Source organism: Arvicola amphibius, chromosome 3 (assembly GCF_903992535.2).
Source record: "Arvicola amphibius chromosome 3, mArvAmp1.2, whole genome shotgun sequence".
Classification (NCBI taxonomy): Eukaryota; Metazoa; Chordata; class Mammalia; order Rodentia; family Cricetidae; genus Arvicola; species Arvicola amphibius.
Genome location: NC_052049.1, coordinates 26,324,701 through 26,335,472, shown reverse-complemented (window position 1 = coordinate 26,335,472; position 10,772 = coordinate 26,324,701). Strand labels below are relative to the sequence as shown.

General features: G+C 46.7%; 1 protein-coding gene across 1 annotated transcript in view; it reads left to right on the top strand.

Moving 5' to 3' along the window:
- Window positions 1-1,273: 1,273 nt before the first annotated feature.
- Window positions 1,274-10,772, top strand: part of Lifr (LIF receptor subunit alpha) — a 50,460-nt gene continuing 40,961 nt past the window's right edge. The window contains 1 exon segment of the mRNA XM_038321463.1: window positions 1,274-1,327. The gene's annotated coding sequence lies outside the window, so the exon portion shown is untranslated.

Genomic DNA, 10,772 nt, shown 5'->3' with positions numbered 1-10,772 from the left:
GCACGCTGTCTTACTGTGTGCCACAGGCTGTGTTGTTGGGGTCAGACTTAAGATTACAGGACAATGATGTGGAAGAAGCTACAGAGCTAGGTCTGCCTTTTGTTTTCTGCTTTTGACAGAGGTTATCAAAAGCACTTTTTATGAGTTTTTTGGGTTTTTTTTTTTAGATTTTTTTGTTGTTGCTGCTGTTGTTTGCTTGCTTTTGAGACAGGGCCTCACTCTGTAGCCCAGGCTGGCTTATCCCCAAGTGCTGGGATTGCAGGTTTCAGCCACCTCACCCAGCTTTGCATGAGCTTAACTCTCCAAGAGGAAAGACAGCAGGGTGCTCTGGGAAGTAAATGGCCTCCGAAATGTGATTTAGACATTAATGTCCTTCAGTTGTCATCTGTGTAGTAAGCTTGGTCCCCTGGGGGTTGGGATCCCACAGTTCCTTCTGAGCACACACCTAGAATGACCCAAAGACCCTCCACTGAGTTCCACCTCTCAAAGTTCCTCTCTAATCCCCAGCCCCAAGGACCTTAGAACTTGGCACAGTGGACCCCTGGGGGACATAAGCCATCAAACCACAGCTTCCAGGAACTTGCAAATTCTTTTCTGGGTCAAAAATGAAAGACTTTTAATGTAGCTTGTATCATTTTGTTCCATAATTGAGAATTTCGAAAAAAAAATACTTGCTCATTTTATTAGCTGCTGTTTCTCTGCTGGGAGTTGTTTGTTGTTATTCTACATCTGTGCATTTTTAGAAATTGACCTGTCTTTAGAGTGTGGTAGACACACCATTAATCCCAGTTGGACTTGGGAGGCAGAGGCAGGCAGATCAGTGGATCTCTGGTTTGCATAGTGAGCACCAGGTCAGTCAGCGTCACATAGTGAACATCTGACTCAAGGAAAAAAAGTGGAAAAAGCTTCAAAAATGACACAGGTAATATACTTACTTAATAAAAATTGAGAAAACTTGGATTCTTTTAAGGTTTCAGTCTCAACCTTCAGAGGTAACTCCATATGATATTATAGATAATAGATTGATTTCTGTGCATATTTAGATATTGTACTGATTAATTTTATGTCAACTTGACACAAGCTAGAGTTATTAGAGAGGAAGAAGCCTTAGTTGAGAAATTGTCTCCATAAAATCCAGCTGTAAGGCATTTTCTTAACCAGTGACCAATTGGGGGAGGGCTCAGCCCATTGTGGGTGGTGCCACCCCTGGGCTGGGCAGTCCTGGGTTCTATAAGAAATCAGCCTGAGTAAGCATGGGTAGCCAGCCAGTAAGCAGCACCTCTCCATGGCCTCTGCATCGGCTCCTGCCTCCAGGTTCCTGCCTTGGGTGAGTTCCTGTCCTAGATGCTTTTGATGATAAAGCGTTATATGGAAGGAACTGTGAGTGATTTAAACCCTTTCCTCCCCACGTTCTTTTGTAATATGACTTAAAGTGTAGATTAAATTAATCGTCTTCCATGATGCATAATTATGCATAAATTTATATTTACAAAGTCATTTATTCAGCTTATTTGACATATTTCCTCCATACCTTTTTGTGTGTTTGGGAGTTTTTATAACTGCTGCGGGCTTAAGCACTGAGGAAGTGAGCTGGGTCTCTCTCACTCGGTGACACATGCCTGTCTCTTGGGGAGAACCAGGCAGAAAGCAAGAATCACATGCCGAGATACCTATGGGTACTCTAAGGGCTCAGTGGTGAAGGGTGAGGACTGTGTGGGTGGGCGGCAGGACTTGTGGGAGGTCACTAGGGCCCGTTTCTTTCCCCAGGCGCTGCCAGAGGGCTTGCTGAGCAAGTGAATGCCAAGTCAGGCCTGAACGATACATAGAACCTATAGAGAGGTCCAGGGAAGGAGGTTCCGTGCAGCAGGAATAACATATGCATGCTCTTGAGGGGGACCGGGCCTGGTTGCACATGAGGAACAGAAGGAGGGAAGCCATGGTGACTGAAAGGAGAGAGGCGTGTGTGGAAGGGGAGCGGGGCCTGCCAGGGTCATGGGAGAGAAAGTGGAGTGTGTTTATAAGACTTGGCCCCAGTTTTAAATCCTCAGTGACAGGGTCTGATGGCTATTTTTGGATGGTGACCATGGCTGCTCTGTGCAGGATGAGTGTGTGAGGAGCAAGGATGGAGGCGTGTGCAAGAAGAAGGCCGCTTCAGAGACTGGTAACAGCGCAAGCAAGAGGCTCGCATGGCTGCCTCTGGGGCTAGCAGTGAGCCTAGTGGGCAGTGTTTGGTTGCAGAATGAATGAGGCTATAGTTATTGGGCAGGCGTGCAGAGGAGGTGGAGGCTCCGGTGAAGGAGGTAGATCAAGAAGTGCTAAGGCACTTTCCTTTGCTTTGTTTTGGGGAAGGCTGAGGCAGGATCTTGTTGTATAGCCTTGGCTGAACCACCCCCTGCCTCAGTCTCCCAGGGCTGAGATGATAGGCAGGGACTGCCACGCCTGGCTGATGGTTTTTGGAAAGTGTCTGTACCTTTTTTTTTTTTTTTTTTTTTTTTTTTTTTTTTTTTTTTTTTTGATAGTGGTAATACTAGGGGAGAACAAGCTGGGGGCTGTCAATCAGCATCTGTATGGGGTGTGAGCTCGAACTGTCTGAGACTGGCAAGAAACAAGTTGTGCTTACATCTGGAGAGAGGGTAGGCGGAAGCTCTGCAGACATCTAGGGAAAAGTCAGAATAATTTAAAAAGGAATGCTTGCAGGTTTTACTTAAACTAGCATACGTTCTTAAGAAACTCTTAAGAGTGCTGCAAGAGGTGGCCAGAATGCTTACAGAGGTGGGACCTTCAATGTCTCCAAATGATGTGCACTCTGGTCTTCTCATAGACAGTGCAGATGCACAGGGAACATCTTTGCCATTTTATCTAATATCCCTTGCAGAAAAGTTTCTAGAAATGGCTAGATTTGTTGTTGCTGTTGTTTTGTTGTTATTTTTGTGTTTCAAGACGGGGTTTGTCCGTGTAGTCCTGGATATCCTAGAACTCACCATATAGGCAAGACTGGCCCCAAAGTCACATAGATCCTCCTGCCTCCTGCCTCTGCCTCCCAACTGCTAGGACTGAAGGCATGTGCCACCACACCTGGCACTGAACTGAGCAAACAGTGAACGATCAACAAATGCCTATCAGATTTATCAGAATGATTTGTCATTCTTCACCACCACCACCATCATCATCATCATCGTCAAGTCAAGTCAAAGGCTTTCAAGTAAAGTTTCATCTTAACGTGGTTCAGGATTCAGACCTTGGAGTCACGGTCCCAAGCCGGGTTCCATTTCTGGCTTTGTTCTTTACGGGTTGTGAGAGACATCCCCCTGCCCCCAAGCTCTGTGGGGTAACGAGAGACTGTCAGAAATCGAGCTGGGTTTCGGCCTCTCCTCATTTGCCCAGTAGTGGCTGGAATCGTTCTCTCCAACACTGTCTAAACCATTGTGGGGCTTCATCGCACATCACACGCACCATTTCTTGTCCATTAACGTCTCTTAGTGTTTAAATTGTGCGTTCTTACTTCTGATTTAGTATCTTTTTATGTTTTGCCCATTTCTGTGTTCTTGTATATCAAAACTGTCATATTTGTTGCATGACATTTTCCTTAAGGGAAAAAAAAAAAACATCAACGTATCCAGTTTGCTGAGTAAGATGGTTTCGTGAGCTATTTCTGTCGACTGTCGCAGGCGTATGTGTTAAGCTGCAGGAACACAGGAGGGTTGGATTCAGGGGACATGAGCTGGGATCTGATGGACAAGTGACAGAAAAGGAGATCTGGGAAGGATGTCCCCGGTGGAGCAGTGACAGAGGAAGGCAAGAGCCCTGTGTGTTTGCTGGACTTGAGCCATGGGCTGTAGAGGAAGGGGTGGAAGAAACATGGGGTTCAGGGATGAAGCTGGTAGGAAATGGCAAAGAACTTGTGCCACGCTCTGACTGGGACTTCCTCAGGGCCAGGGAAGACTGACTGTGTGCACTGGGGGAATTGCCCGGGATCTTGCAGCAAGTGAGGGCTGAGAGGGACTCAGCAAGCCTGAGCCTGGACATTTGTCTTGTTTCTCCAGTACCAGTGTGACAGGGAAGGAGACAGTAATTATGTTGTCCTTAAAATGAGGCTGGAGTAGTGGGGAAATATTCGCCATGTGATTGGAGATTCTCGGAGCTTGCTTACCCACGATCCTTAGGATGGATTACATAGGGAGTGAAGAGATGAATTAGAACATTTAAGAGTAAGGTTTTTGTTGAACTCCACCGGGACAGGCTATTTCCTATGTCTGGTCTCAAGAAGCTTCATATAAAGGACATGGGCCCACATTGTAATTATGGCTGCCAAAGAAACAGTATAATAATTTGGGTAATAATTTTGTGCATTTTATCTGTTGTTATTCTTTTTTCTTTTCTTTTCTTTTCTTTTTTTTTTTTGGTTTTTCGAGACAGGGTTTCTCTGCAGCTTTTTTAGAGCCTGGCCTGGAACTAGCTCTTGTAGACCAGGCTGGCCTTGAACTCACAGAGATCCGCCTGCCTCTGCCTCCCGAGTGCTGGGATTAAAGGCATGTGCCACCACCGCCTGGCTCTGTTGTTATTCTTTAGACTAAAAGAGAATCTTCCAATTTTAATACCGTTAGAGGACAGGACTGTTACTCTGGCAGCCATGTTACAGTGTGGACCGCTAAGTTACAGTTTCCTCCCCAACCTGTATCTGTTCATGTCCCATGTGTTACCACCGTTGTGTTCATTTGTACCCCGAAATCGCCAGTGTTACATGTGTTCTATTGAGTTAACTTATTGGATTGGGTTGTTGGCATCTTCCTTACCACATGTGCTGGATTTGCTGTTCTGTACATTATTTGCCTTCCGCAACTTTAATGGCGGGCTTCCTTTATCCAGCACATTGATGAAAAATGTCACACACACACAGGAAACTGTCACAGTTGTTTATCTCTTCTGTCCTGCTTGACATCAAAAACTAGCACTCCAAGTAAGCTGGTCAGCTGGTAAAAAAGAGTCTTTAGCTCTGTTTATTTAGAGTGGTTGTCTGGTTCTCAAGCACCATTGGGACCTTAGGGAGGATCTCATTCACCTAAGACATGTTATGTTTTTTCCTGCCGCTTGGTCTCCTATTCCAAGAGTTTGTCAGGTCAGGGGTACAGCTGGCCACTGTGACCTGGTTTCTCTTCCAGATCAATGCTTTCTCAATACTTTATGCATGTAGTCAAATCCATGATCAATATCAGGCCTATGGATCCCTGGGGTGTAGATCCCTGCCACTCCAGTGCTGAATGCAGATCCTCAACTCGATGGACTTTACAATCACCTAGAAAGCAAACCTCAAGGGTGCGTGCATGCGTGCGTGCGTATGTTCCCGGAGAAGTTTAAGTGATGGGGCAGACCCACTGTGAAGGGAGTGACGCAGCACTATGCGCTGGTTTTCCTTCAAGTTGGATGAAGCGAAAGGAGAATAGGAGAACTTTAAATTATGCTAATTAGCGACAGAATGTGGCCCGCAGCCTCCTGTTCCTGCCACCATGTCTTCCCCACCTTGCTGGTCTGACACTCAAACCAGGAGCCAGAATAAACCGGCCCTTCCTTCAGGCTTCTTGTCACCTCTTTGGTCACAAACAGTTATGCAATCTGCTTCTTGACAAAATGACCCTCATTGAAGGACTTCTGCCAAATACCAATTGCTTCTAAATCTTTGGGTTTTTTTTTCTATTCCACTCATACATTTAAGGTGGAGCGAGCCCTCCTCCCCTTCTCCCTTCCTCCTCCTTTCTCTCTTCCCCTTCCTTCCCCTCTCCTTCCCTTCCCTCTTGTTCTTTTGAAAAGCATTTGTAGTCTAAGCTGATGCCTAGGATTTTGAGGCCTGAGAATAAAAGGAGAACAAACAGAGTTCTTTGGGGGTAAAAGATTTCAGATTCTTGACTAGAAAAGTACTAAAACATTAAGACACATTTAGGGCAGTATCTGTGCATTTGAAATACAAATATTAGAACAATTACATTTTAAGATGAGAGGATTTTTTTTTCTTCATTTGTTTGCCATTTCATTTTCAGACAGGCTTTTAGCTGTCTCCCTACGAAGTGTTTTGGCCTGGAAGTGTGTTTTGTTTGGCTCGAATGGTGTTGTGGTATTTTCCCCCTAAATGGCATTTAGAAATAAGGAGATTTCACTTTTTTTTTTTTTTTTTAAAGTAGCAAAGCCCTTCCTCTGATCAGGAATGGGGAATGCCTGGATAGGCCTCCAGTGCCCGTAAGTGAAGGTGCCTACGCTGTGGACAGCAACTCCTCATCCCTCTTCATTCTGAGTCTGTGTGAGACAAGACAGAAGTTCAGACTTTGAAACATTGGAAGCTCCGTAGCTGCAGGACGCCCCATCCATCTCTGGTGGGAAGCAGACAGAGGTGCAGGCTGGGGGCTGCAGCCCACCTCCACCGCACTACCCTTGGTTACTCACAGCCACTTTGGCTGGCTGGCTTCTGGGTGTGTTCATCTTTGCACCTGCTCAGTGAGGAGCTCAACTAATCAGAAGTATGCTCAGAGTTGGAAGGGGACCGCTAAGACGGATTTTTCCATTTCATCCCCTCGGCGCAGACTTTCGAATCAGGATGTGATTATCACATGCTGGCAGCAGCAGGTGACATGTCCCCTCATACAGCATTAACTGAACAAGGTGAAGGAGAGCACGGTCTGCCGCTGCTGGTTGCTCGAGCTAACTGACAAGGTGCCCTAAGAGTACGGCCCTGTAGGGTTGTGTTTGCTTCATTTGTTCCGAGGGGCATGTAAAGTAAGGACAACCTTGAGTCAGAGGCCTGCCGTTCGAGAGCTAAGACCTAACCTTCCAGTTTTGACTTTGGTCTTGTCCCTGCTGCCACCATTTTAGTGACAGTAAGTACTGGATCCCTGGACTCCTGCCTTGGGTTCTCTGATTCTTCTTTTGTGGATTTCACAGTTTCGTGCGGTGTTCCCGAGCTGAGATTTCCCAGCCCTGCCTCTTAGCTGTGGGGCATTCCCCGAGTCTCGGTGTCTTACTCTAAAACGGGGGGGGGGGGGGGGGGAGTGACACTGACGTCATAGAGTTGTCATGAGAATGTATAGTAAAGTACAGGTAGTGCTTTGCTTGAGGTAAGGGGGCTAGGTTCAGAGTCAGGAAGCATCCATGACCCTAGAAAAGAGAGGGTGGAGAAGATTGTGGTGTGGACATTAGATTATAACTTGGGCTATAGTATCAGTCATGTGGATGGGTCAACCTCCTGCTGTTTTCTCTGGAGCTGGAAAGAAAGGGCTGGAGAATGGGGTGGAGAGAAGGAGATGGAGGGGGGATGGGGTGGAGAGGGGGGAGGATAGAGGGGGGATAGGATGGAGAGAATGGGATGGAGGAGAGAACGGGATGAAGAGAAAGGGATGTAGGGGGGAATGGGGTGGAGAGAAGGGGATGGAGGGGGAATGGGATGGAGGGGGGAATGGGGTGGAGGGGAGAATGGGATGGAGGAAGAGTGGAGATGCAGCTTCTGGGCCAAGCCCTTCATCTCACGAGGAAGCTGCGTTGGTGAGGTCCTAGCTTGGAGACCTGAAATGAATGAAAAGATGAATAAGTTACCTATGCTAGAAGTGGTGGGGGTCGTGGCCAAGGAGATTCGAGGAATCGAGGATGGGAAAAATAAGGGGTGTTGGGGAGTAAACTTGGTGATCAGGTGGGAAGGACGAAGAAGGAGTCCAGAGTGACTGTCTTGAGCGATCCTGATTTGGCCCTCGGCCTGAGAGAACATGCCTAGAGGGGAAAGTGAGTTTCCTTGTGTTTCCTTTGGATTTTTGAGGACTCCGAGGCATCCAAGTACATATGAAGCATCCAAGTATTTTTTTTTTTTTCACATTTCTTGGGAGCCTGCTTGAGTGGATTTGTATAGATAAGCACACACTTGTCTGGTAAATGGTTAGTCTGTAGCTGGGCAGGGGCCAGTTCTGTGAAACAGATTTGGAAGTCATTAGCGTATGAGTGGTGGTTGAAGCCACAAGAGTGGATAATATCCAGTGAGGGAAAAAGGGTGAGAAGAGCCAGCAGTCCCCAAGCAAGCTGAGGAGGAGCGCTCCCTGCTGGTGTCAGGAGCCAGCGAGGGAAGGGGCAGATTTAACACAGGCACTTGGCATACCTGGTACTGATGAAAATGTCACCGTGATGCCACATGTGCACCTGACAGTCCACAGTCAAAACACAGGGTCACCAAAACCATTGTACAAAATGACTTTTGAACTATCCAGTGCATGGCCAGTACAAAGTGTAAAGGAACCTTCAGGTTTGGGTTTGGGCTCCCTTCTCTGAGGTGATTCATTGTACTTATGCAAGTACCAAGGTGCAAAAGAAAGAAAAGTCCAGACTCTCAAGCACTTCTGGTCCTAGCAGGTTCTAGCAGGTTGGATGAGGAGGACTGGACCTGTTCTAAGGAACTGGTCTGCTCTTGGTTATTTGTTTTGAATGTGAGCCTTTATCAAGCTTTCTTACACAGTAAAATTGCTTGTAGGATGTTCTTTGGGTTATTTATTTGCTTGTTTCTTTATTATGTTAATGTGTGCAGGTGCACATACATGGAGGCCAGAGGTCAACCTCTGGTTTTGTTCCTCTGGGGCCATCCTGCCCTCCTTGCTTTTTGAAACAGTGTCTGTCCCTCACTGGGACCTGAGGCTCACAGATGAGGCTAAGCTGACTGGCCAGGCAGTAAGCCCCAGGAGTCTTAGTGTATCTGCCCACCCTCCACCCCCAGCAATGAGAGCTTAAGAATGCCTCGCCATGCTCAGCTTTTTAAGGGGATGTCGGGAGTTGAACTCAGGTCCTCATGCTTACCTGACATGTACTTTTCTGACTGAGCTGTCTTCCCAGCCCTGGGAGTTGACTAATAGAACATCTCACTTCTGTAATAAACGAAAGTTCATTTTTTACTAGTTAGTTATTACTTATTGAGTCACTCCTAGAGCCTTGCTGACGTGAGTGATGAGTCAACAGACATTGCTCTTGAGGGGAGAGAGCATCCATCCCTGAAAGGTGGAAAGAAATGGAAACACCACAGGAGATACTGCAAGGGATGCCCATGGGGCCATGGTTGTGGGGAGGCACTGGGCCGTTGGAGTGTGCTGCATTTAGGGAGCTACTGTGGTGTGGGAGAGGCCCAGAGCCAAGCATCTAGAAGGGCCTTGTTTATCACACGAACCCAGCTGTGTGTGGACCCAGCTGTGTGTGGAGGTACGGAGAAGCCTTCAAAGGAGTTTTGAGCGTGTTCTTATTTTGATATTCTGGAGTCGACGAATGGAGACGCTTTCGAATTAACAGAAAGGCCTCAGTGGAATGAAAATTAGCCAACTTGGCATGGAAGATCTTGAAAAATAAAAATCTTGAAGACATGTGCTAAAAACTGTTCTTGGGAAATTGAGATAAAGTAAGACAAGAAATAAAAAAAATATTCTATTTAAATCATAGACTAGTATATTCTTGGGGGGGGTGAATATTCTACTACATTCATTCACCATGGTGGATGTTTTTTATAACATAGAAAAGTTAAATTTCAATATTGTTATCTTGTCTGCAGGATGCTGATTAAAGTCTGATACAATGGACTCCCTAAGTACTCTCATGCCTAGAGTATTTTATTAATGTTTTCACAATGACCTAGTTAGAAGTTACCTAACATTTCAAAACTGCTAGGTCAAAACCCACTTAATAGGTATTTATGACCTACAACTTCAGTAACAGATTGGAGAAGTCATGCGTGTCAACTCAAAAGGAAAAAGAATGTGGAAACCGAGTAGTGTCAGGCCGAGGTTCTTAGAAGGGGGCAGGCAGGCACTGATAGCCCCGTTGGTTGGCTTTGGTGCCTGAGGTGCCTCGGTGTAAGGTGTGGGAACCACGCCTCTAACATCCGCTCCCCGTGTGTGGGCAACACTTGGGGTATCATATGGCCTGAGGATAAGAAAAGTGTGTGGGCCTGTCATTATGCTAATGGGCCGGACATTGTACCGCTTTGACAGGGATGTGACTATGGAAACACAGGGGCTGCCCTTTTTGCAGGGACTCGGCAGTGACAATGAATACGCCACTCTTCCTGCTGGGAGTTTTGTAAAAACGGCTTGAGGAGGTTCTAGAAATGGACACAGGGAATTCACCAAAGAACAAGAGGTCCATTGGCTCGAGTTTTTAGTTCTGGTGAAGCCTAGCATGAGATCCACGCTGGGCATGGAGTGCACTTTTGAGGCATGTTTTCCTCAGCACCCGTCTCCTCGTCTCTACTTCTCCCTTTCCCCTCGCTCACTCTCCCTGCCCCATTTTTGTAAACTTTGTTCTTCAGAACCCTCCAAAGGACACGTCATGGAAGATGGACCTTTGCAGACTTACAGGTCTCGGTGCTTTCTATATCCACAGTCAATAGTTCTAAATGAAGTCTGAAAGCAATCATTTATATTTTGAAAAGCGTGTGTTCCTTTTAATTTTCAGCGCCAAGAAGTTCAATGTGTGTTGCCACCAGTCTTTCTGGAAACATGTCTAAGTGTCTCTTGCGTACACCTGATGACTGTGCTGTCCTGTCCCTGTGGTTGGTACAGGGTAGGGTGCATGTACAGACTCACTCCATGAGCTTCACAGAGCTGTGCCTCTGGACAGAGAGTACTGGAGCCGGATGGCAGTGCCCCCCCCCAACCCCCCACCCCTTTGGTGCCTTGTGACCGCTGTGACTAGCTTGTGCTCCTTTCTGCCTTCCAGTGAGTCAGGAGCACTGCTCTCCCAAGCTTCTAGCTCAGTGTACTTTCTCCTGT